This window comes from Aptenodytes patagonicus, chromosome 8 (assembly GCF_965638725.1).
Source record: "Aptenodytes patagonicus chromosome 8, bAptPat1.pri.cur, whole genome shotgun sequence".
In the NCBI taxonomy this organism is placed as follows: Eukaryota; Metazoa; Chordata; class Aves; order Sphenisciformes; family Spheniscidae; genus Aptenodytes; species Aptenodytes patagonicus.
In genome coordinates this window covers 11,666,799-11,692,539 of record NC_134956.1, presented here as the reverse complement: position 1 = coordinate 11,692,539, position 25,741 = coordinate 11,666,799, and the positions used below count along the sequence as shown (strand labels likewise).

Sequence of the window (25,741 nt, the reverse complement as noted above, 5' to 3'; positions counted from 1 at the left end):
ATAATGCTTGCTCTTCTAACTGGCTGCGAGTGTGCTCCATACAACCTCAATTATCTGAACATAATGGGGGAGAGGGGGAGAATTTTGGGTAATCGAGGTTTCAAATAATTGAAGGAGTTTTTGGTGTAATTAACAGACATGGTGGGGAGACAGCATGTTTTGGAGAGCAGCTTCGGATAACTGGTGTCAAACTGTGCAGTCGGTTAATAACCAACATGCTGCTGTTTGGGATATGTTTTTGGTTTTCTTTTTTCTGAAAGGAGGTGTGTCTCTTCCTTGCTTTGTTTCAGGGAAGAAAAAGGACAAATGCATTTCAGACGTGTTGCTGGTATCCCTTTAAGGTTGGTGAAGACTAACAGCTGTCCTGTTGCTTAATGGAAAGCCTCTTATAGACGTGGGTAGTTTAAAAATACCGATCGATAGACATTACGCAGCCTGGACAGCAGCAGGGTGTGGGCTATGTGGGTGGCTCTGAATGTCTGCAGAGAAGTAGGACCAGAGATCATCTGAAAAATAATTTCCCCTGCATATGCCATAAACTCTAGGATTTCAAGTATGACCCAGCTGTTAATGAGCTCCATACAGGCAAACAAATGTATGGTTACTGTAGAGACGCATTCATTTATGAAGATAAAACATGATCTGCAGGACCTGGTAACTGCTCACATAGTGACTTTACACTGAAAGCTGACCTCCCTGTGATGGAAATCTTTACTAGTGTGACTTTATAATAAATTTCACCGTGCCATCTAGGCAAGCTTCACATCACTGCCTACTTTCTCTACAAGCTAATTTGTTTCTAAAAGCAACAGAATAAAAAGATGGGATAAAGTTTGCAAAGTATAGCACGAAGCGTTACTGACCCTGTTCAGCTTTCATCGCACCATACGCTCTCACCACAACTTGCTTTTTAAAACCAGCTCTGTCCTCTGCCTCACACCAGACGCAGAAATTAAGAGCAGCCTTTGCTCTTGAAGCTGTTACGAACTAACAGATGGGTGCAGGTAAAGCTGAAAGACCTTCAGGAAGGGATTAACTCAGTTTGGTTTTTATGAAATACAGTGTTAGGCAGAGGATGGCTATTCAGCATTGACCAGCCACACAGTTCATCCTGAAGCATTAATCTGTTCTGAGACCGTGGCAGTTACGTGCCCCCCATTGGAGAAGCACACGCGCACGTTCAGATTAGTACCAAAACCACAGTTTGGTTTATTTTTCTCAGCTATTACCTGAGGGACAGGATACGTTGACATCTGGGAGCTGATGTCTGACTTCTTTTCTGAAAAGATCAGTCCAATCTGAGTTGCTTTAAATTATAATCTTAACTTTTTCCCTCTAAGTTTACAGTGCCTGGTCTCATCAGCTACTTTAAATGCCTGAAAAATAAATATGTTTTCTTGTGTGCTTCAGTGCTTACCCCAATATGCATGTTTGTGCAGAGAGAACATGCATATTTATTATCTTTAATACAGTCTGGATGTACACACATATATATAATTCTCTTTCTATTTAGACACCAATCTGTATATGTGTATTTATGAGGGCTTCAGTGGAAACAGGACTGACCCCAACATTTTATGCATTGTTAGGAGGAGCAACAGTTCACCCTTTAAAATGACTATATTTGGAAATCTGATTCTAAACTCACGCTGGTTTAACTTAATTTTGTGGCTTTTCTCCAGATTTTCATAACCGGTGGAAGTGAGGACAGGATCAAGAGGAACATTTGTGCTCCTTGAAGGTGAGCGTCCGTGTAGACACGCTTGCGTGTTAGCTGCTGTAAGGGACCGGGTAAGCGCACAGCTTTCAGCCCCAGCGCGAGAAACTGACTGCACCAAAGCGCAGTGCTTTTACAGTTCGATTTTTGTGCCTTTTCTCTTGCTAAGCTCTTTTTTCTACCACTTTGGTTGTCGCAAGTCCCATCTATCTTTTTTTTTTTTTTTTTTAATATCTGGTCAGCTGCTTTTGTGGGAATCTTGCGCTCCCTTTTCTTTTCCCAGATTGTCTCGATCCCTTTTTGGGATCATTTTGTAGCACATAAAGTAGTGAGATAAAGCACAAAAGGGCCCGTGATAAAGCCCGGAGTTTTGTTTAACAGTTCAGATAGTGAAAGTTTACAAGAGCCGTACTGGGAAAGCTATGCTGTGAATAGAGCTATTATTGCCATTATCACATTGTTTAGACTGGTGGGCCAAAACACAGGCATTTCATATTTGTTTAACAGCTTCATCGAGCTGCGTATTTGTATTGTCCTTTGGGCCGTGTTGTCAGAGGGCTGCAAATGACATAAGAAGAAGTACCAGCGGTTCCTTGGGGGATCTGGCCGTCCGAGAAGTCGTTCGCTATCAAATAGCAGAGCCCAGGCAGAGGGGCGGATTCGGCTTTCCCGAACGGGCAGGCAGCCGCCTGCTGGGGCGCCGGGGCCGATAGAGGGCAGCAACCTCCTGCCGCTGGGGGCTGCCTGCGCGGGCGGCGGGCGGGCAGCGCTCCCCGGGCAGCGGGCGGCGGGCGGGCAGCGCTCCCCGGGCAGCGGGCAGGGCTCCGCGGGCAGGGCTCCCCGGGCAGCGGGCAGGGCTCCGCGGGCAGCGGGCAGCGAGCGGGCAGGGCTCCGCGGGCAGCGCTCCCCGGGCAGCGGGCAGGGCTCCGCGGGCAGGGCTCCGCGGGCAGCGGGCAGCGAGCGGGCAGGGCTCCGCGGGCAGCGGCCCGCCGCCGGCAGGTTTTACTGCTCAAACCCTTTCCCCCTGCGTTAGAGAATCGAAGTCCTGCTTATCTGTCGTCTTTATGCTAACAGACCGCTGCAATAAGGGGGGGGGGGGGAGTCGGGGTGTTTTGGTTTTTTTGTTTGTGTGTGTACAATTGCAGATGTATAGCGGGGAGGCTTCTGGCATGGTTTCCTAGATAACTTTCCCCATAATTTCAAAACAAAACCCCAAACGCCTAGAAACAATATCATGTTGCTTCCGCAAAAATACCCCCTGAAGACCATCCAAGTAAATGTGTGTATATAAGTTCCTGTAAAAGCAGCTTTTTATTTGTGTGTAGGTACGTATGAAACCCAAGATGATATATCGCGTTGTGCTTAGATCTTTGTTTCAAGATACAGCTATGGGTAGATTACACGATTGTCTTTTAGTTGTTATTTCAGCACTTCTTACTCTCCTATTTTCAGTACATGCACATTCAGTATTTAAAGTCCACGAGTATTACTTTTTCCAACTCTCTCTTTGCCTGCTAACAAGATCCTTTAAAAAACAAAACAAAACAAAACCCGTGCGAATCCCATGTGAATTTGTTACTCCCATGTCGGTAGCATCAGTGCCCAGCTCTGAACTTCACGAGCGCGAGGGCGAGCTGCTTGCTCCGGCGAGTTTGCAATCAAACCCCATGCTGCACAAGCACGCCAGGCGAGCAGCAGAAAGCACGGAGCAAATGGTTACAAACGAGCGCTGCTCCTCGGTTCCACAATTTTTCTGTTTGTCTTAAATGCACTTTATTGCACCTTTTCTGCAGTTCGTTCTGAGGACAGCCACACTAATAATCCTTATCCGACATAGAGGAATCCCCCTCCTGGCTCTCAGCTTGAAGCCCCGGCTGGCATTCTGCTGCTCTGATTGTTGACTTTGATATTTTTTAATTGTTATTCCATATTAGCTCTTGTTCAAGTTGCTGGTGCAGCTTACCTCCCACCACAAAATGAGACTGAGTAACAGTTGCTATAATCGAGCCTCAGTGTTTTCCGTCGCTATTATTTTCAGGGCTTGTGATTTCAGGAGAATATACGGCTTGTCATTTCAGCGGGGCTCTCAAACTGCGCGACAGCCGTGAATTCGAAGTGAAGAACCCATGAGAGAGCCTGTGTGTGCATGTGTGGCGCTGGGGGTGTTAGATATGGGCAGATTCTTTAATACACTGAAAACATTATTTTTGATCGTTGGTGCTCTGGAAGTTTTTTGTGCTGTTTTTCGATCATGGCTTCAACTATTCCCCAAACCGAAAGTAGTTGCTTTTCCTATATTTTGACAGCAGCTTCTAATAAATGGAAGCCCTTCCCGGTGTTTAGAAAATCAGTGCATTGAATACATGCTGAGTAGCAAGCACGATTCCTTTTGAAGTTCTCCTGTATTGTGAAGTATCAATGTTTTATATGTTAAAAACGGTACGTGCAATTCCTCGCGACTATTACGTTCACTTTAAACAATGAAGTCTTTGCTTGGGAACGGTCCTGTGTTCGTTAGAGAATAGGTGCAGCACTGGCCCCAATCAATAAATGAAGTTTGCTTGTGGTAGGACTGATGAAGCTATTGGATAAGAGGGGAGTCCGTGTAAGTATTTGATGATTTTTCTGGGGTTTTTATTTGCTTGTTTTCAGGCAAAAGAGTGTCACTTAGAGTAAGTAAGTAATCTTTTTTTTCTTTTTTCTTTAAAAAAAAAAAAAAATTTAACTGTGCAAACAACACTGCAAACTTAGCGCTGAACCTTGATCTTACAGGATTAGTTCCCATCAACTTCACTGACTCTGTTCACAGGAGTAAAGGCCACAGGAGAAATCCCACATGGGAAAACATATTCTTTGCCCTGGAAACCTCGTTATCTTATATGATCCAGGTATAAACAGTTGGTTCATTCCTAATGCACAAAGGGCGAACTCCTGCCTTTCTTACTCTGGCAGGGTTTTGCCAGGGCAAATTTACTCCTGGCTTACGCCTTCTGTATCCTCAGTGGGAGCAAAATTCAGCCCTTTAGCTCTAATGGGAGCCTGTCTGATCTAGTCCTTTATTGCCAAGTGGTATCAGGCAGGGAGCTGAGCACAGAAACGTGACTACCCCCGAGCTGCTATTTGTTGCACTGCATTATCTGTAGTATCCCTGTTATTCTAGAAACTTTTTTTCCCTGCCTGGAACATTTTGCTGCAGCAAATGAAGAAGGGGGGGGGGGGGGGAATTGAAGAGACCTTCATTTGGTGGCATAGAAAATTTGCATAAAATATCGCTCTAAGCATTGAAGGATCTTATTACATAGGGTTTTGATGATAATCTTTGTTGAAATAATATTTAACACATGCTGCACTTTTAATTAAGTATCTGAATAATCTCAAATTAATACCAGAGGTTTAAAAATAAGTTTTCATTTTAGTGAACTGTAACATAATAGCGAGCTGCATGGCAACCCCCTCCTTTACCCTTTGATTTAATTAAATGCCCTTCTGTGTGCTTCTTCTCACTTCAGAAATGCACATAAAGAAATTAGACCCGGACGTTTTATTTAGGATTTTGCCATTTTCCTTTTCCCTATGTCTTTACTTATTTATTTGCCCTGCTTCCTCTAGGGCTTTGATTAAGGTGTTTCTTTGGGGATCGGCTCGTCTGGGGCTTCGCAAACAGGCCTGCGTGTTTGAAAAGGGCAATTACGGCGTGTCACGTTTGTGTCCGTGTTTCGGTGCTGTGGTGCTGACACACAGGTCCCTGTTTGGAAGCAGCAGGCTGTGGCGGGGAAGTGTTGGGTCATGTATGGTGTGTGGGGTGGGGAGGATGCCCACGGGTGCCCGTTAAATCCTGGGGCAGCTCGCACGGCGCGGTGACACGCTGGAGTGTGTTATGCTCCTGCAGTTTGATTATAAGGTAAAAAGGGGCTTAACAGCGTAATGGTTTCAGAGAGCAATCAAACCATTGCAAATAAATTCACGTTTATTCTATTTATTTTTTCAAATTAAAAAGGCCTGATCCAGCCAATTTGTTTGCCTTCCAGTTAGGTGTGTTTGACAATCACTGCTTCATTATTCCATCTTAAGAAATTCCATTAACCAAAGGAGGAAAAAAAAAGACCTCACTCAGATCCATGTCAGCGAAATTGTTTTGCCGAAGCCACCTCGCTCGGCGAGCGCCCGTGTGGGCTGGGGGGAGGCTGTTTACCGGCTTTATGAAAACATATTCGCAATTTGGGAGCACGAGGATGTGAAGCAGGCTGGCTTTGAAGGCGTTCTGTTAGATTTCCCCCTTTATCCCTTACCATCTATCATTGTAAAGGAGACATATATAACCACTGCACTTTGTATATTAAGGGGACCTGCCTGCTTTTTCCCTTTGCCGAGATAATGACGCTGAGGGTTGTTGACTGCTGTTATCTCTGATGACAGCCTTATCTGCATGGCTCTGATTCCAGCTCCCCCGGAGTCGGAGATATCCAGTCCTTCGGAAACTGACCACTGCTCCCATTACAGCTGGGCAGGCTGGAAAGCAAATATTCAGGGGCAGCAGAGTTCTTAACCGGTTGTGCTGTTTGCTGTGTTCCCCCCTCCTTCCCACAATACAAAGTATTGAAGGGAAATACTGGGGGTGAGGAGAAGTGAGAACCTCAAAATAAGGTCAGATAAAAGGCAAACGCCCCCAGCCCTACCCAAACAGCCTCTGCTGGGGACAAAAAAAAGGGGATAACCAATTGTTGAATGGTGTTGGTGCGTGTCTCAGCTTCTCCGCACGATGAGGACCCCTCAATAATGGACCTAGGAATGATATTTACACAGTGGAGGGACCGTTACACCCTCCTGGCTGCACAGAGTAAGAATCCGGGAGTTTATTTTAATTCCTCTAAACATAATAATCTGCAGTTAATTGGCTAACGTTCACCGTGCCTCCAAGGTGCACAGCGCTGCCGTGGTTTGGCACGCCGCATTCCTGTCCCTCGGAGATCTCAAAGCAAATTCCAAATATTTATTAATTTAGACTCTTAACGCTCTTGAGAAACAGTCTTGTTTTACTGCTGCATAAAGTGAGATACAGAGATAGTGTGTGCGCTTGGCTGGGATCCCCCCAAGCCGGGAGTGCAGTCAGCCGTGAAGCCCAGATCTCCTAACGCCTAGCTGGCACCCTGCTCATCGTGCCCATCCAGTTGCCCGAGTTTTATCACTACAACTCTTAAAAATAGACATCTGAACCCATTTTCCACAATGTGGGTTTCTGCAAATCCCACTGTATTAAAAGCACCTCTCAGGGTGGAAAAGCTCCTGGGTAATTCCACCTTAAAGCAGCACTGAGCAAGAGCTTGCGGAGAAAACTGCGGGAGAGCCAGGAGCTGCACGAGTCAGGGCTGGATGCGGAGCCCTGCCCCGTATTCTGCCTCATCTGCCCTGCGAGATCATCTGCCCTTTCTCAAATATAAGGGGCTACTAGGAGCTTTTTTCTCCTTGTCATATCTTATAATATATGCTTCAATCTGGACGCTCAGACCAATTTCATTGATAGATGGTCCAGCCTGTCTTTACCACGTTGCACCTCTTATGTCAGTTCCCTGCAGTCTGGGCTTGCCTAAGCTGCAGTTCGAGGCTACCAAGGTTAACTACAAAGCGAGCGTTACTGGAAATACACATCGCTGAAGTATGCTGATGCTTTTTTTTCCCCATTTTAAAAATGTGTTTTACTGGAAACGGCAGCGGGAGGGGAAGATACTGAGTTTGCCCTGAAAGCTTAAAGGGATGTTTATTTTTCCAGTGCTTCAGAAGGCGGCAAAACCAGACTTTTTTTAGTACTGAAGAACAATTATTGATTAAAAAACAGAATTTGTACTGAAAAATCACTCTGAATTTCACTATGAATTTTTTTGGTTGAAAAGGCAGCGATATATAACTGAAATGTTTCTGTTCAAAAAGTGTTTTTTGTTTGAAAAGCCATTTTTGTCATGCAAGAAGTTTTTCCCCCACTCCCAGTCGGGTTTTGTGCAGTGTAATGTGTGACCACCGAGGGCTTCTTCTGCACTTTTCTTGTGGCTAACTTGCAGGACTGTTTTCCTGAGACATATAAAACAGTACTGATCTACTATGAATGTTCAATTAAGATTGTAGGAAATCTGTTCAGGATATTATTAAATCAGCAGAAAATTCAGTTGCAGATCACAGTGTGGAATGTTCTTACGCACACCGTTTGAAGAGGAGCTTGGGTATTAATAACTCATCGGTTTTTTCCCCTCCAGTGCTTCCAGCTGGTCTAGTAAAAGTGAATACCTTACCCTGTGGATCTTGCTTTGCTGTTGTAGGTGAGGACGGAATAGGTCAAGTGCATAACGCTTATTTCCCAAAGTTATGAGGGACTGGAAGGGATTAGGATGGGAAGCATTGCCCCATCTCACTGTGGCAAAATTGGGATTACAAACTCGGATATAACATTTCCTTTTATCTGGGTCTGTCTAGGGCTCTGGCTCAAACCCACTGGCTTGGGGGCTTCGGAGACTGACCCCGGGAGGGGCCCTGGCCACCGGTGTCCTGGCTGCTGGCTCCTTGCTCACGTCACCGAAGGCGCATCCTTCCCCATCGAAGTCTCATCGGTGACAGCATCACTGAGAGCAGAGCCGCACAGCAGTGCCTGCCTGAGCTGAGCTACCCTACCCTGTAACCAGCACGTAAACCCCGTGCCTAGAGCTAGACTCTACCTCTGCTGGAATTTTAACCCCAGCTCACAGACAGAACAGCAATTTCATCGTTCGAGTGCACCGTTACGCAGCCCTGGTGTTGGTAAGGGTGGTTCAATTCCTGCATTTGCAGGATGGAAACTTTTTCCCTGACAGTTTCTCATTGCAATTCCTCCACCCAGCACATGCCATCCTTGACCACGAACACGGTCATTTTTCTGTATCGTTTTCAGCCACGCAGCACAGCACCACTGCGGCACCGTGGGCTCCTTTCCCACGCCACAGCCTCACGATGGGAGGACGTTTCCCTGTGCATTCAGGATGGAGGTGGGAGTGGGTTTTGTGCATTGGCAAGACTTATCTGCAGCTGTGGGAACGTGGTCTGCCAGAAGCCCGCATCTCCTGAGCATTAATTGCACAGCCCTGTGTGTTCCTCTGTTCCCAGCTGTAAAACGGAGATACCCTTCTTAACCCACGCCATCTCTTTAGTTCACCACAGCTCGCAAAGTGCTTCTGGATCCACAGATGGGAGGCACTGGAGAAGTGACAAAGATGATTAATAAGGAGGTTATTAACAAATGCCACAGGTCAAATTCTGCACTGGTTCCCAAGTTAGTGCTTGACACGGAGGTCAGTGTCATGAACGACTCCCCATGTGGCTGGGAGCTGGAGTTGACGCTTGGATGTAAAGCCAGGATAGGCAAAAATTAGGTTAAATAGATTTGACCTGCACCTGATAGGAATGTTTCTGAGGGAATGAGGTGTTTTCCATGGTATTACAGAAGTATAAAACCATCTCCCCAGGTGAGTTATGAGTGGTCCCACAGACTGGTGTAGTTGTTTTGCAAGCCGGTTTGTCTAAAATTTTGTGATTTGAGGGGCTGTTGACACATTTAAACAAAATCTCTGAATCTCTGATGGTCTCAGACAGGCAGCGAAGTGCGTACTTGCTGTGGGAGAAAAAAGCACTGCTCTTCTGAAGCATGGTTTCCATTTAAACTTTCGGAGGGCTCCTAGCCCTGGCCTGCCTGTGTTTATCTGTGCCGAGTGTGAATGGGAATTGGAAAAGGGGAAAGAGAGAATGGCTGCTTTTTAAAAAGCTAATTTAAAAGCAGGCGCAGTCTTCTGTAAAGATGATTCTGATTGTCCAGAGCTCTTTTAAAGGGACAAGGTTAAATGCATTTGTATTGAGAATGTGGGATTAGACACACGCACAAAATGAATAACATCTTCTTTATTTATTTCATACTTAAACGGCCAAGAGCGTAAGTCAGTCAATTCCTGATGATTTGGACATGCAAGGGGATTTTCTGTATTGTTTTTTTATTTCATAAAACTCTTTATCTCTGGCTTTGTATATTAGCTATTTCTACATTGCCACCAACCTTCTTCTGACCACTATCCTTGTGTAACCAAAAGGGGAAAATACGCATTGACTGTAAAAGACACAATCGGTTGGAAGCTACAGGTAAAATACTTGTGAGCCTCCTTCCATGTGCCCTGATTTAATAGTATAAAGCTGCCTCGGATGGGAAAGGCTGATATTCATACTGCTATTCCGTACAAGATCTGAAATGACCGAGGGTTTAAAACAACTCTGAGAAGCACGGAATCACAGTATTATTTACAAAGTGCTGATGTTTTGGCAAAAAAACATGAACAGACCAAGTTCAAATTGATTGCAGTCTACATTCAACGCTGTGTCTGGAGCAGGACTGCCTTTTCTTGTATATTTTTACTGTGTGATTTTAATCTTGGCTGTGTCTGTTCATTGCTGTTGTAAAAAGGAAGAAATAATAATAATTTGAAGAAAAAGCCTGGGGAAGTGGGAGTTTCTTTTTTGTCAGCTTTATAGCCAGGGAAACTGAGGTATGGAGTGGTCCTGGAGGTTCACGGGTGAAGAAAGCTGGCAAAGTGGTGGAGGAGTCTGGGAGAGAGCCTGGGTCTCCCATGGCACTGGCAGGAGATGTTCCCGGTGCACAGGTATCACGGTAGAGCAGCCCAAAGGATCTTCAGTTGACGGAGTTTGCCCACACACATCAGCAGCACTTTTGGCCCAGGGAGCTAAGGGCTGGAAGAAGACAGTGTGCCTTATGAGTTAAGATTTGGTAGCTTGGTGTCTGGTGAAGCAGGACACAGAGAGGCCGACTCTTCATTTCTCAGTAAAAAATGGCTGGCAGCAACTCAGCCAAAAACTCCCTTTGGATAAACACAGCCAAAAACTCCAACGGCTCTCCATGTGGGCTCTGCGAAAGGGAACTCTGGTCTCAAACTGCACACCAGTGTCCAGAAAGAGATTTCCAATCAGTGGAGTCTCTTCCTTAAAAAAAAAAAAAAAAAAAGAAAAAAGAAAAAAATTAAAATATATAAATTAATTCCAGCTTGTCACAGACCGTCTGCCTTGTCTCAGCTGTCTGGCTTTACCTTCCCACCTTTATTTTGGTAGTGTCATCTCTCTAGATACTATCTTACCTTTCTGGAGCAAACGCAGTCTCTTGCTTATGTAGATGGGGCCAGGATCTCTGCTGCAGAAAAGCGGTGTGTCACTGTGTGAGTTCAAATGAGCTGTGTTGAGTCATGCCAGCTGAGGATCCCGCTGGCTGGATTTATTGCTGAGAAAAGACCAAAAGTGAATACCCAGCACAAGGGAGGTTGTGTCTTATGTGCCCCATAGGCTTAATTAGCATACAGATTTTTATTCGCTGCTACTTCTTAAAACCAAAACCACTAACGAGCAAATTATGTAAAGGAGAAGAAGGGCAGCAATGCTGTGTTCATGGCTTATTACTGTTTATATAGCACCAAAATTGAGTAAGGCACTCTAAAGGCATTTAACAGGCATGATGGCATGAAATACTGACCCTAATTAAGCCAGATGGAGCTTTGGTGTTGATTTTAGTGGAGTCAGGATTGCCCTTTCCCAAGAAGTTCCTGTTTTAAGGGTAATTCTTGCCTTGAACAGAGTTTCAGCAGGCAGCAGGATGGGTTTGGATCTGCTGGGCAAGGTCTTGACCTGGAGGAGCCCTAAACGGTGAGAATGAGCCCTAAACGCTGCAGAGCTGTGCTGCCTGGGGATGCCCCTCTTTAGTGAGGGCACGTCCCAATGGACCTATAACTAATCAGACTTGCTGGTTAAACACTTGTTATTCATACTGTTGGAAATATCATAACAAAAATAGCCTTCTACAACCAGGACTTAAATTTTCTGTACATTCCTACTTACTTCTTTGTTCCAGGTTTAATCTTGGCAAAGAATATTCCAGGATTCCTGTTCAGAAGAGAATGGACTATGCTTTCCCCAAATCTTCAGGCTGAGTCACTGAAAATGTGTTATTTCCTTACTGTGATGTTGTCCAAGATTTAGAGGTCGCAATCCAGCACATCAGCCAAAACAATGACCTTGGCTTGCAAGCGAGAAGGTTTTTCAAAGGCTGATTGAATTGTTGGAGGTTTTTGCTTGCTTTCTGTGTTTGAAACTAGTAGGATACTTAAAAATTACATTTTCAGGCTTTCCCCAAAGCTACGAAGGCCAGATACTCATTTTTCCAGCTGAAGATTTTGGGACTATTTGTGCTGCTCACCTTAAGACCATCTGTCTTAGGTACCTGAGTGGTGAAGCTCCTCTTCCTCATTTCTATATGCTCCTCTGGAAGGAGCATTTAGAGATCAACCGCCCAAAGTTAGGCACCCAGGTCACAGTGTGTGTGAGCACCCCTCACCTTCAGTTTCATCTCATCAGTTGCCTCTGGGAGCTAAACCTGAAGCTGCAGGAAAACAGTTGTATATTATAAGCTTCATGACAACAACAGAAAAGCTGGCAGCACTGCGAGCTTGCGCTCTCAAGCCAGCTATGAAAACCTAGGTGTGGGAGAGAGGGCCCAGCAGAGCTGTTTCCTGAAACATGGAAAATACTGTGGCAAGTGTTCTAGGACTGGAAATTTGATTTTTACACCAGCCCCTTTGGCTGCGTTCTTGCTCTTGTCTGGTTCCCATGTCTGTCTGTGCCAACGTGTTTCACTGGCATTTACTGTTTGTGCCAAGTGGTTTTGACATGGGTGAGTATTCACCCCTTCCCCCAAAATTGAGAGGGAGTTCTGCTTATCCAGCCAAGAAGCCATTTCATGTGCCTGTGTTGCCCCCGATCACATATAAGCTCTACAGCAATAGCCACAGTATGAGTGAGAACAGGGAATAGCCTTAAATAAACTTGAAGGAATCACAGTTCACCCATAGATGCTCCATAGCTATAAAAGTTGGTGAGAGTTGTTGCAGCAATTACTCCTTCCAAGCTATTCGATCTACTCTTCTACTTCATGACCACAGTGAACGTACTCACTGGTTTCTGAGGTTGCAGATCTGTTACTGTGGGCTGCTGCCTTCTGCGCTCATGTGGCTGAGTGCTACAGATCAAACTAACTCTTGAAGTGGGATCTGGATGCAAATCCAGAGTGGCCCTAGAACACCAGGGCACAATAACAACATTGCCAAAATGACCAGCAGGCTGGTAGAGGTATTTCTCTTTTTGCAAAGCTGTTTGTCTAAAGACTCTGGTTTATATGAAAGGAGGTTGTAGCGAGGTAGGTGTCAGTCTCTTTTCCCAAGTAACAAGTGATAGGAGAGGAAATGGCCTCAAGTTGCGTCAGGGGAGGTTTAAGTTGGATATTGGGAAAAATTTCTTCACCGAAAGGGTTATCAAGCATTGGAACAGGCTGCCCAGGGAAGTGGTTGAGTCGCCATCCCTGGAGGTATTTAAAAGACAAGTAGATGTGGTGCTTAGGGACACGGTTTAGTGGTGGACTTGGCAGCGTTAGGTTAACGGTTGGACTTGATGATCTTAAAGGTCTTTTCCAACCTAAATGATTCTATATCTCTCGTATACTTCACTCAAGCTGTTCTCTTGCATCTACAGGTTTATCTGCTGGAGTCCCGTCTTATGCTCAGCAAGAGCTGTTGAGTGGGATTGGGAAGGACCTAATGGCTAAGTTTTACAGTGCTCAAATCCCTCCTTCGTTGTTTTAACATCTATGTAACATTTCTTTCTGCTTTCCCCTTCCAGAATTGAAAGGCCGTTTCACGGAGCGCAGTGACCTGCCCTGGAGGCTCTCCCTGGCCTGTGGTTTCATGCTCTGCAATCTCACCCAAGACAACTGCGTTTGGGGTTTTCCTTCCAGCCTGTCTTCCAGAGAGCGCTTCAGAGAGGGTACGTTTCTGTAGTGCAGGACTGAGCCTGGGGAGCACTGCAGAGCATGTGTGGGAAGGTGTCCTGTGCAAAGACTGCCCCTATGCACTGCTCCCCAGCCCCACACTGGCAGTTCATGGTGTGTTGTATTTGCATAATGTACATAAATTGAAATAGGTCTTAAACAATTATATTGGCATTAGTGTGTCTTTTTCCCCAGCCAAGCAGCAAAGGCACCATGTCTCCTGTTGCGGAGCATGCCAACACTTTAAATATGCTCCTGCCAACATCCTACGTAAAACATGCCTTATCCAGCCCTCCCCTGTCCTTCTGGAGGTTGCAGTCCTGGAATCCCATCTTGTTCTTCAGTTATCCAGGGAGTTCATTACTTGCTCTCAGGTACAGTTGACATACTAAGACAGGATGTGTCTCAGAGCCTTTCTGCTCTGAGGACTTCTGCTTTGTTGCAAATGATACATGATCAGCCTGTGCTTCCTTGGAGCATCGCGTAGTGGGCAGAGCAATGCATTTGATCTCACTGTGTTGTTTTCACGGTAAGTCACTGTCTGAGATTGTGGGATCTGCTCTCCTTTCCACTATGAGTGGGCCTGAGCATGCACTGTGATGAATCCTGGCAGAGACCCCCCCATGCCTTTAGCACCACGTTGCCCAGGTCAGCCCAGCATGTGGTGTTTGAGAGGTGACAGTGCAACTTGCTGAACGCCACAAAACATTTTAGTCCATTAATCATTTTGGTTTGAAGAGCTGATGTTCCTACAAGGAATAGCTGTGGGGGAGGTAAAGCTGCAAAGTGGATGGGGCACCTTCAAAGAGGTGAACCTCTCTTCTGTCTCCAGGACTTCCACACTTCAGTAGGAGAACTTGACAGATCTCCTGGTCTTTTTGGGTTTGTAGTTGCACAACTGAGTTCATTTGATTGAGAACCTTCCATACACCATCTTAAGCCCTGCTTATTTTGACTTTCTTAAATCAGCAAGGTACCTACATACCATAGAGGAGGGGGGGGGGACTACACTGATAAATCTGGAGTGCCTCCATGGGGCTTAGAACATATTTCACAGAGCTGGTTTCCAAAATACTGAAACCAAGCGGAAGGAGAAAGGTTTTCATGTGAACATTAGGAAAAGCATTAGGAAAGTATCTGGGTATGCGATGCAACCAGGACTCATTGCTAGTCCAAGAAGTGGAGAGCACTGCCTTGGTTTGGTGGCACTGCCTTGGTTTCATGGTGCACGTACAGGCTCCATCCCAGCTCAGCTGGACCAAGCCAAGCAGTCCAGGTGAGCATGAGTCAGGGTAACAAAGGCAGCGAGCCTGTGTGCAAGGGCACGAAGCCACTCCTTGCCAAGGGGTTCAAGGCCGGGGCTCTGCTCCTGCTACTGTCCTTGTGGCATGGACACATCTCTGTTGTTCCCTGCAGCAAGGGCGTCATCATGGGGGTGAATTGCAGTGTGTGGAAGCTTGTAAATTCTGCTTGGTGGCTTGAGGACTGACTGGAGGGCTTTGGGAGAAGGCTTTCTCCCTCTCAATGGGCTTTCACTTCCCAGCAGGGAGAGAGCAGAGCAGCGGGGCATTAACCAAGGGGGTTTAGAGGATTGGGAAGGACCTGAAAGGGGGAGGATTTGGTGGCAGTTCCTCTGGGCGAGGAACGTGGTGTTGAATGCTTGTACGCTCCTCATTGTATCGGGAGGATAAAGTGGGGCGGCTGGAGGGACTCGGGGCTGGGGGTCCGGTCGGCACCAGCGTGGAAGGAGCCCAGCCCCAGCGGGAGCCCTGCCAGCCTGAATAGCCAGCCCGGCTGCCTCGCAGGCCTCCCCAGCACACGTCCCTCCTCACTTTGAAGCCCCCGGTGCTGCGAGAGGGGTGCTTTCTCTGGCTCTTGTTTGCTGATGATCCCTAAATTAAGAAATGCAAATCTATTCAGGGCAGATTCCTTTTCCAAAGGCAACTTGCCTCAGTTGCTAATTCCCCGCGTGGCTTCTATACAGACCCCTCGCAAACACCTGCAGCTTATTTTTTTTTCTCTCCCCCTTTTTCCAGGGAGGGGGTGGTGATGGGGAGTTTATTGAAAATCTTTGTTTTCTCTGGTGCGATGAAACTTGCTTTGCTCTTTTGCCTCCTTTTCTTTCCCCTTTTCACAGAATAAATACAGCTGATCCATCTCCAGCCCCTCTGCACGTGCCAGAAGAATAAATCGTCCGCCTCGCCCCCAGCCCCCTCCTTTAATTCTTTCCCCTGCTGCTGTGTTTGCTTATTCTCCCTGCAGCTGTAGTGCTGGTCGCAAGCGTGAGTTGACCTATTGCTGGTTTGTTTGGCACTGGCTCTGCAGAGCCACCCCCCCAAAAAGAGACTTTGAAATCAACTGTTAGAGCCCTCACTAGGCTTCTTTTTTTACTCCCCCCCCGCCCCTTCTTATTATCATAGCACTTGCCTTTTGTTGCCAGTGCAAATACAAACACACGCGCGTGCGAGTGTGCAGAGCAGAGCGGAGAGGAGCACAGCCCCTGAAATATTGCACTGTCCAAAGTCCACGGGTTAAAACAAACATCAACACTGCGTCAAATAGTTTGCCCGTAAGAGTCTTTTGTTATGAAGATAAGCTTGTTATCTCTTTCATTCAGATTTTAATCTGACAGGTCATTTGCATAGTGCCAGCCGACTTCAGGGTGTGCATTAGATCCACTTTGCATTTAAATCCTCTGTCACTCAGGCAAATAAAAAAGGGAGAGGAGGTGGGGGGGGCAGCAAAGAACCTCTTTCAGATCCTCCCAGTTATTGCTATTACTTTTTGTGTTGATTGTTGGTGCAACTGATGGCAGAAAAGTTGTCCTGGCTCTTGGGGCTCTGCTTGTTTTTGGGGCAGCCAGGATGTTCCCAGGCCATGAGCTGCATGGTCAGGGTCTTCTCAAAGAGCCTGTTGTGAGCCCTGGGCCCCTTCCTTACCCAAATCCCTCTTCAAACCCTGCTAGTGCAGACTCTTTCCCCAAACTGACCTCTGTTGCTAGCTAAAACCCAGACCTGCTCAGTGCTTGGTCCTGCCCTCAGTCAAGTTAAGCCTGCCCTGGGCTTGCATGAGAAGGGATCAAGCCCTTGGTAATAACAGGCTAAGGAACAATGAACGTCCTGGCCACAATGCAGCTAACAAGTCACCTATTTAGCAACTTCCATGTAAACCTGTCTCTTCCCTTAGTTATTCCACTTGTCTTATGTGTCTCTATATATCTTTTCTTCTCTACCTGAAGCCTGATCTTGCACCCTTACTCCTTGAGCCTCGTCACACATGCTGGAGGGATCCCAGGGGCAAGGCTGCTCATGCAGGTAATGGAGATACATTGTGTGACTGTGAAGGAGAGGAGCTGTGGGACACAAGTCACCTGTGGCGTAAACGCAGGTTGATGGGGTTGTGTTGCACTGTGGGCGCAGAGAGCTACACCAGTTTCTGGTGTCTGTAAGGTACTGTAGGCACAAAACTCAACCAAACAAAAAACCCCACTTGGTGAAGGTATTATCAAAACGCATGGCTACTGTGGATCTGTGGTTCTTGATACCACCCTGCAGCCTTGCACCTGCCCTTTCCAACCCCGTTACAGGACAGGAGAAGGAGGGGGCTTGACTAGCGATGGTCCAAGACCATTGATGGCATGATCTGGGGTCCTGGCTCCCTGCAGGGAAGTTGCATTTGTCTGTGAGGGCACAAAATCGGGAATTTCAACTTCTGGATCTGATTCCTCCCATATCGTCTATGTTTGGACATATTGCCCATGCTCACTTTTCTCTTCATGAGACCGGCACAGATAGCATCGAGATTTCTGTGTTTCTTGGAGTGCCGAGCCCAGGCTCCAGCCTCTCCGGTTTTGGGAGAGCTGCTACCAGGCTGTCCCCACCGGCCAGCCACGGAGCACCGGGTCCTGCCTGCTCCTGCCAGCACCTCCCTCCACTCACAGTGTTTCCTGCACCTCCTCTGAGATGCTGAAACAATGAACTGGGGACAAGATTAAACCTGGTGCAATTCTTCTCCTGTGCACAGAGGTGTAACCATGGCTCTGCTGAAGACCACAGGAATTACCTTGGGGTAAGTGAAAGGTGAAACTACGAGTCTCCTTCCTGAAATACAATGGAGAGCCCGTGAGATAAGGCCACAGTCCCCCTACAGAGAGAGGGATGGCGTCCCTGGGGATTGTGTCCCAAACCACAGCAAGCGGAGCCACGGGAGAACGTTTCCTTCATCCCCAATGGGGTTAAAGATTGGATCTGGTGCAATTAGTGTATCCAAAAGCAGGGCAGTGAATAGTTGCAGGGCATTTATTCAGCTCTAATGTGACAAGTTCAATTCTTCTGTTTAGAGCTAGTAATTTTCTTACATATATTAATTATTTGAAATAATTCTCTGAATAACATCTAGAAATAATTCAGGCAATATATCTTGATAATGAACCCGTTGCTACTCAATGGTTGAAATCTCAGCTGTGCTGGTGACTTTGGCTTGGGTGAACATTCACACGGCATTGTTTCTTCTCTTAAATACTAGTACGTGACTTTCAGAACCAGATTCTGGTCTGAATTGCCGTGTTTGTGAGGTCTCTATTATTTGCTATTTCTGTAAATGTTCCTGACAGTAAATGCCTTTGTTAGAATATTATTGGTAAAGCAAACATAAAAAGCGTGTGAATGAAGGCAGACTGAATTTGAGCCACTTATTTGAATGGATAGTTGGCGGGGGGGGGGGCAAGTTTCTGAGATACATAGCCACCTCTAAGCCTTCAATGAAGCTGCTGGGAGAAGGGTTTCTCTTCCCACCTGACATCAGATTCAATTTCTTCTTTTCCAATTTCTTGTCAAGATTTCTCGGGGCATTAAGGGAAAAAAAAGGTGGGTGATTTTTTTCTTGCAACTCATAGTAGCAAACCTTAATAAGTAAAATCCTATATAATGCCACAGTATTGTAAAAGCAGCAGTGTTCCCAGTCCTCTTGCACTCTGTGATAGACTGCTTTTGCTCCGTGGTGTTTGCAGTGGGGCAGTAGTGTCCCCAAGTACAGTGTGTGGTACGGGCAGGAGAGGGGTGTGCTCCTCGTGCCGGAACTGTCATCTTTGGAGATGACTGGGACAAGGCAATTGAGATGTCCAATACGTGCTGGGGCTCTCACGTGAGTCTGTGCTTTCAGTTATTTAACATCCAGTGGCGCTGCCAGTATTACCGAGACTAAGACGGCACAGAGCAGTGTCCAGCGATGGCTGGACGAGCGAAGAGCGTGCCTTGCTGATGCTCTCCTGCAACGAGGAGCTGCAGCGGAGCCGTCACCAGCCAGCAGCAGTGAGAGCTGGCCAGGCGCTGCGCATATGACTACGCTGCCGGAGCAGGGCCAGCCACCGCTCGACTCCCTGCTCCAGCCAGCCAGCCCCATAGGCTCACAAGCATGAGAGTTTTGGAGGCATTTTCTGCCCAAAATCCAAACTGTTTGGCCAAGGATGGAGCGGAAGGGAAAGGCAGACAGGCCCATATGCAAATAGGGAAGAGCTCCTTTTGCAATCTAGCTTGTCGCTCATGCCCTAAAACTGACAACACTTAAGACCCCTGGACTAAGGGCAATGAATGCAAAATGAGAGCTCTGCAAAATCCCTTGATTCCAGGCCAGCTCTCTTGCTTTGCTTTGCTGCTCCTCGGCATCAGTCTTTTCAGCCAAGTGAGCAAGTCAATGGCTAGCATCATTGCCAAAAAATCTTCCTAGCTGTTTTCCATATAGCTAATGAGAATGCAGATGTCTGGGTTTCCAGGTTTGCTTACAACCTCCGCTGCTTCCTTTCTATGCATGGTACCTAGGTGCCCTTCCTCTTGCCGTGAGATCTAAATACATCACACTGGCTGGTGGGGTTGTCCTCATGTTGCCAATGAGAAACAGAGTGTTTTGGGTGGAACACCAAAGGAGGAACCAAAGTCTGTCAAACACCTGGTCTGCACTATCTTTCTACATGCCAGACCTGGAAGTTAAAGACAGACCAGTTTAGAATTAGAAAAGCAGCCAAGAAGCAGGTCTTTGCAAGTTAGATACTACACCAGAGCCAAAGTCACACACATCATCCCTACTGTGTACCGCAACCAGCCCATGGTTGGGCAGTGTAGGGCTTCTTTACTGGGCTCTTGGGAGTTTTCCTCCTTCTTACTGGCACTCATGGCTCTTCTCTTCTATACTTGCCACAATAGTATTGCTTTTCTAACCCCCTAAAAAGGTTTCTCATCAGGCTTGCAATGTGGTACCGCTTACAGCTTTGATCCCTGCAGAAATGGAGCAGTAACTCTGTTTGCACCTTTTGCTGTGCTTCTCTATTGAAGAGCAGAGCCTCTCTTGACCAAAACCTCCTGTCACAGCTCTGCCTGTGTTATTCCTTGGGTATGGTGTCATGCACCATTATAAAACCAGCCCTGGGTGCTTTCCAGCTAGCTGAGCCTGGACAGAGTCCAGGCAGTGTCCCCAGCCCTGGCTTTCAGGGACACGTTCCTTGCCTGGCTCCCTTTCTGGGGATGTTGGATCAGAGATGAGAGCTCAGTAGCTTATGGGCATCCTCTGTCCTGATGGGCACTCTGGACACTTTGGGGACCATGGGGACAATTCAATAAAGGGACACAGTGTCTGCATAGGAATTTTTTCCACACAGACACATGCGCTTCATCCCTAGACAATGCACGAGCGCCGCAGAGCGAGGCGAATCTGCCGCCTCCTGAGCATTGTCCTTTTCTCTGCTCTCCCGTCTGGTGTATGTCTCCAGATTTGCCTCCAGCCTTTAAGGGAGCCCGGGTTCCTCTGGCTGACCCTTCCCACCCTGGCCACCAAAGGGCTTCCTCTGCCCCAAGAACACGTCCCTTTTAAAAGCAGCCTGACATCTTTCCTTTGTTCCTGGCTTTGCACTAGGATTTTCCATGATGCAATCCCGTATGGGGTTACTGGCAAAGAGCTGTTAAAAGTCAGTAGCTGTGCCTGGAGCAAACCCATTGTTCTGCCAGCACAGAGCCCTTCAATGCCGCTGACTCCTGCGTGGCCTCGCTCCTGCTCCCCCAGCACCGCCGGCGAGAGGGACGTCCTAATCCGTACAGAGGGATACGGCCATAAACCCAAGGCATAGCACAAAGAGCAGTGCGTGGTTAGACGCAGACATGGTCCCCGGACCGTCACACCAACCAGTAGCACCAGGCTCGGCCATGGTTGTGGACAGGGCTGTGACTCACCAGATGCATCTCACTTTTCCTGGGGAAGTTCACAGGCTGCTGCTCCAGCCGAGAAGGGTTATTTTGGAGTGGAAAGTGAGAAGCTGTAGCTTTTATCCTTTTGGAGGAGCAATTTGCAAGGAAAACAATGCAGGATTCTCTGGAATAAGGAGTATTAGCTGCATCATCTTTTAAAAATAATTTAGTCAAGTGAATGTTGGCCGGGGATTAGCACCTTTGCAGGCACTTGGGCTGCAGTGAGGGGATGTTTGCTGAGATTTATTGATGTTGGGGATTGTTACAAATGCATAGGTGACATCTAATGCCAAAACAGCTCTCAGGCTCGCTAATGGGATAAGTCAAAGGCTCTGTGAAGTTTTCAGCAGCATAGCCATTAACCCCAAGATTACAATATCCTTTGTGTTTTTCCAGGATGTTCTGCCAAGATTTCGCCTTAAGCAGGGGAAAGATGAAAAATGCAGGGCCAGAGAGTCTCTTACAGCTGAAAACCACTGTCTGCTGTCTTGTTCCCTGGGACAGAGAAGAGCCCGTGTATAATCAGCACACAGCAGGGAAACGTCTCTACTGTGCAGCACAGTCATTTTCTTCAGTGTTGGACAAGTGGAAAAAGGAAAAAAAAAAATCACAGAGAATGGTCCTGTCTGGGGAGATGCAGTCTTATATCCCCCACCCTCCTCTGCTTCTGATGCTTGGATGTATGGGACTGCTAAATTCAAACTTCAAAAGGGCTTTCTAGGTAGTTACTTTGGATACCTTTATTTCATCCAAGCAGGTCTTCTTAATGGGAATTATTTTTTGTGGTAGTAATGAGGTTTTCATCTCTACTCTTAACTAAAGGTTGCACACCCAAAATGAGACAGGCTGCAGATGAATTCCAGTAGTAGTTGTTCAGGACTGGTGATTGCAAAAATCCCTCAGCTAAAACATTTGTAGCAAACAAACAAATACAGTTTTAGTGACACTGAAATGTTTAGTGACTTCATCTTGATGTGTCTGAGCTATTGCATTGAAAGGACCTTGACTTATATTTTCTGTCCTCCTCCCACAAAACATGAAACTTTTTTTTTCCTAGAAATTTCCTTCAGTTTTATTTAAATCATTAAAAGAAAAAAAAAATAGTACCTCCCTCAAAAAATAGTCTTGAGTTAAACAAAACCTTTTGTTCTGCTCCAAATTTTTGAAAAATACCAACTACATCAAAACGAGAACCAACATGCTTTGGACGTTTGAAGCAAAATTCTTGTTTCCTTTTATTCTTTGTAGTTCCTTGGTGAAGAATTACTTCCACTTGGGACACGTAAACAATGATTTGCAGATTTAAAAAAAAAAAAAAAAGGAACCATCCAGGGTTATAGAAGTTTCAGTATCAGGGGAAGGTGCTGTGGGACTGCTCTCTAAACTTCACTTGGAGAGTTGAAAGAACCAAGGCATTGACTCAGCACAAGCTAATGAATTACTTCCAACCTTCAAGGAACAAAACCAAATAGCTGTGATAGCAAGGTAATATCCACTATGTTGTTGCTAGAAGCATACTTCAGTCTCATCTATATGCTGAATAAACAGCTTTGGCCTCTTTGCAATGATACAAACATTTTGTATCACCCATTCTCCCATGAAAAAGACTCTCCTGACCATATTTAAGTTTTTACTTGGGGAGGTGATTTCAGTGTGGATCTCAGCACTGTCTCAAAGACTGGGTGATGCCTGATTCCCCTGTCTGCCAGAGCCATTCTTCACATCCTTTCTTCAGTGCTGAGACAGGAGCAGCTCACCTGCCCTTCCAGCCCTCCGGAAGAGGCAAAGGCCTCAGCAAGACCATGATTGTTTCCGTGGTCCCCATATTGTGCCACTTCAGACAGTGGCCAACTTTGCTTGTGCCCAGCTCCAGCTTTGGGTTTTACAGGATCGCTGTTCTCAAAATACACGTGCTCTGTGGCCAAGGATGAGTCAGAGGGATGCTGTTAGCTGTGCGCTGGGTGGTACAAGTTAGTCCTTCTTCGTGGGAGTCCATGAGCAATTAAAGGAAGACAACTGTAATTAATGCCAATCAGCATGAGTTCATGGAAAATAGAATGTGATGTCTCTCTTTGGTTTAGTTGATAAAAGCGATAGTAGTGTACAAGACTTCTGCGAGATGTTTGACTGGGTTCCACATGACATTTTGATTAAGGATCTAGAGCAGTATAAAATCAAGAGGGTGTGCACTAAATGGATTAAAACCTGGCTCCCTGACAGGTCTCCAAATGTAACTGTAAATCATCCGCTAGCTGTGTTTGTAGCAAAGTCCCTCCAGTATTCTTGCATTTAATATCTTTATCAATGACATGGAAGAAAATGTAAAATCACCACTGATGATGGTGTAACAAGCCAGGAAGCAGTAAATAATGAAGAGGAGAGGTCACTGATAGGGAGGAATACAGAGCGCTTAGGGAGCCAGGCTCAGGCAAACAACAAATATGGTGATGCAGGTGAATGCAAGAACAAAGAATAAAAGCTGCATTTATAGGACAGTGGACTCCAGGATGCCGAAGAAGGTTTTGAGAAAGCTTCTTCAGTAGACAAAAGTCAGCTGAATGGATGGTCCTGGTGCTGGGCTGTAACTGAGCGGGAGGACACTTGGAGGTAGAAAGAGCAGAAGAGGATCTCTGATACGTTTGCTCCTGATGGCAGTGCTGCTGTGGTGAGTAAAAATATCAATATGTTGGAGGGGGGTCAGGGAAGAGCCAGAAAAGTTTTGGAAGGGTGACACCGCGTTTTGAGCCACCAGAGCAAAGTTGAGTATAGAGTTGGTCCCAGTTTGCAGATGTGGGGAGTGAAGTAGATACTAGGATTTTTTTGTCTAGCAGACCACCATGCAGCAACTGGAAGCGGAGTGTGGAGGCATTCAGATGGAGAGAAAGGCTTCAACTTAAGGCTTCAAGGAGTCTGCTTCATCAGGAATTAACTTGTGTTGTCTGGGAGCTTTGGCCAGGCTCAGTAACTCATGGCATTCCTGCTTACAGAGTATCAATATCTCAGCAGGATTAAACCAGCATTGCTACAGTGGCATAGCCAGATTGGTTATTGACATCTGTATGTAAGTAAAAGCTGAAGTCCTGCTCATGTTGAAGTTGGTATCAAAAGTGCCAATGGTTTTGGGGAGGTAGAACTACCCCTAGAGTTCTTAAGCACTTTTTATCCTGGTCTATACACAAAGATGAAAAAAAAAAAAAAAGTGATTTTTAAACCAATGTAGTACAACTTCTTGGATGAACATCTCAAAATTAATTTAAAACTGCTGTAGGTGGTGTTGGTTGCAACTCTAAGGCTTTAGATAGATGTTCGCTATGCAAGCATCTGTGCTAGCTGAAATGTTACCTTACCCATAGCCTTCCCAGTCAAGTGGTTCTTGTCCATCTCAGCTTGAAAAGATTATATCCATCAGTGGGGTTGTGGGGTGGCTGCCTCTCCAGGGAGGTGGCAATGAGCATCTTGTGGTCATACCATCAGCTAGCACGGCAAGACCTGGAGGACATGGATGCCCACCACAACCTGTATTCACAGTGTGAATCAACATATAGGACTGATTTAAGTGTGGTTGCACTGGTGTTCCTATGTGTTTAAGTTGTTTGTTAAACAAGGTCTAAAGCAGTTCAAGTTTTGTTGAGAAGAACAGGCTATTGCCAGGGGTGGCTTTACTGCAGCTTGAAGGTAGATTAGGCTAATGCATTTTATTTTGCAGGATCAGGCTAAGAGAATGCATTGACAAGTGGCAGATCAGTCACTGCCAACTGTTTATATCTTGTGAGTAGAGGGAACGGCTCAGGCAGATTCATTTGGATGTTTTTATGCCAATACAGTGAGTTCCAAGGGAGTCTACAACTGACATCATTTACACACCATAGAGTCAGAAGACATTGAACACTGTATCCAAGAGGGACCTATTTTAACTTACATTTGCTTACAAGGCTTTTGGGAACAAATTCATGTTTTGGCTAATCCATCTAGCTGGGCACTGCATCCAAAAGGGGCAGCACTGCTCTTCCCCTTCCCGCCCCATCTTGTCTCGTGTGTTGGATGAAGTCACTGTACAACCAGTTGAAGAGCTAGATTTGCTTGGTGCTTGGGCAGATTCTGTTTTGGTGAGCTGGTTTCTGCTTGGATCACTGAACCAATATAACTTTCAGAGTGGCTGCCCAGTAACTACAGTCCAAGAGGATGGGCAGGATTTTTGTGGCAGCCATCAGTTAGAGGAGATGGAGCCTTTTATAACATTGGGCTCTCGGTTGCTTTTTTTATTTGGACTCTTTGAGATGGGTATTGCATTATCTTAAGTCCCTCTACATATCAGCAAAGCAGGTCAGTAGCATGTTCTAATGAGCCAAATTATACAAGGAAGTAGCGTGCAAGCATAGTGGCCAGGTTACACAGGAGCAGAGTTAGCAGGCTAAGCAAAGAAGGTAAGTCTAAGCTGAAATAACATGCAGTGCTGTGCAGGGCAGAAAGTCACTGTAAGAGGCACGGCTGCAATTCACCTATCTGCGTGGTCTGCGGTGACGCTGGAAGAGCCATCATTTGCCTCTTCCATAATCTGTCACCCATCACTGCTGCCTGGAGCATGGGAATTTTAATTTCCTGTGAATCGTGGTGTCATTTTCGAAGTTTAATCCTACATCTTTCCACGCCTCTATTGACAAAATAGTTGAATAAGTCCGCCGTGGTATTCCTGCCTGCTTAGTTGTTGTTGGAAGTTGTCCTCTGGCTGGCAGCATCTCCATCAGCTTCAGGGTCACCTGCAGGCTGGGCTGCTGTGGCATCCCAGGTTGGTGGATCGGAGATGTTGATGGAAGAATTGCTTGAGTTAAAGACGAGCGTCTGATGTCAGGGGACTCCTGCCAGTCATTGTTCTGCTGCCTGTGTGGAAACAGGCTGAACTCTGTGGTT

General features: G+C 46.3%; 2 long non-coding RNA genes across 2 annotated transcripts; both read left to right on the top strand.

Annotated features, from left to right (window-relative positions):
* The first annotated feature begins 283 nt into the window (after window positions 1-283).
* LOC143163934 (uncharacterized) lies at window positions 284-8,533 on the top strand. The gene is made up of 3 exons (XR_012995997.1): window positions 284-341; window positions 1,683-1,741; window positions 8,180-8,533. It is a non-coding gene; the product is annotated as an uncharacterized LOC143163934 (long non-coding RNA).
* A 4,955-nt stretch (window positions 8,534-13,488) lies between these two features.
* On the top strand, window positions 13,489-22,135 carry LOC143163933 (uncharacterized). Its single transcript, XR_012995996.1, has 3 exons — window positions 13,489-13,597; window positions 21,230-21,554; window positions 22,082-22,135. It is a non-coding gene; the product is annotated as an uncharacterized LOC143163933 (long non-coding RNA).
* Window positions 22,136-25,741: the final 3,606 nt, after the last annotated feature.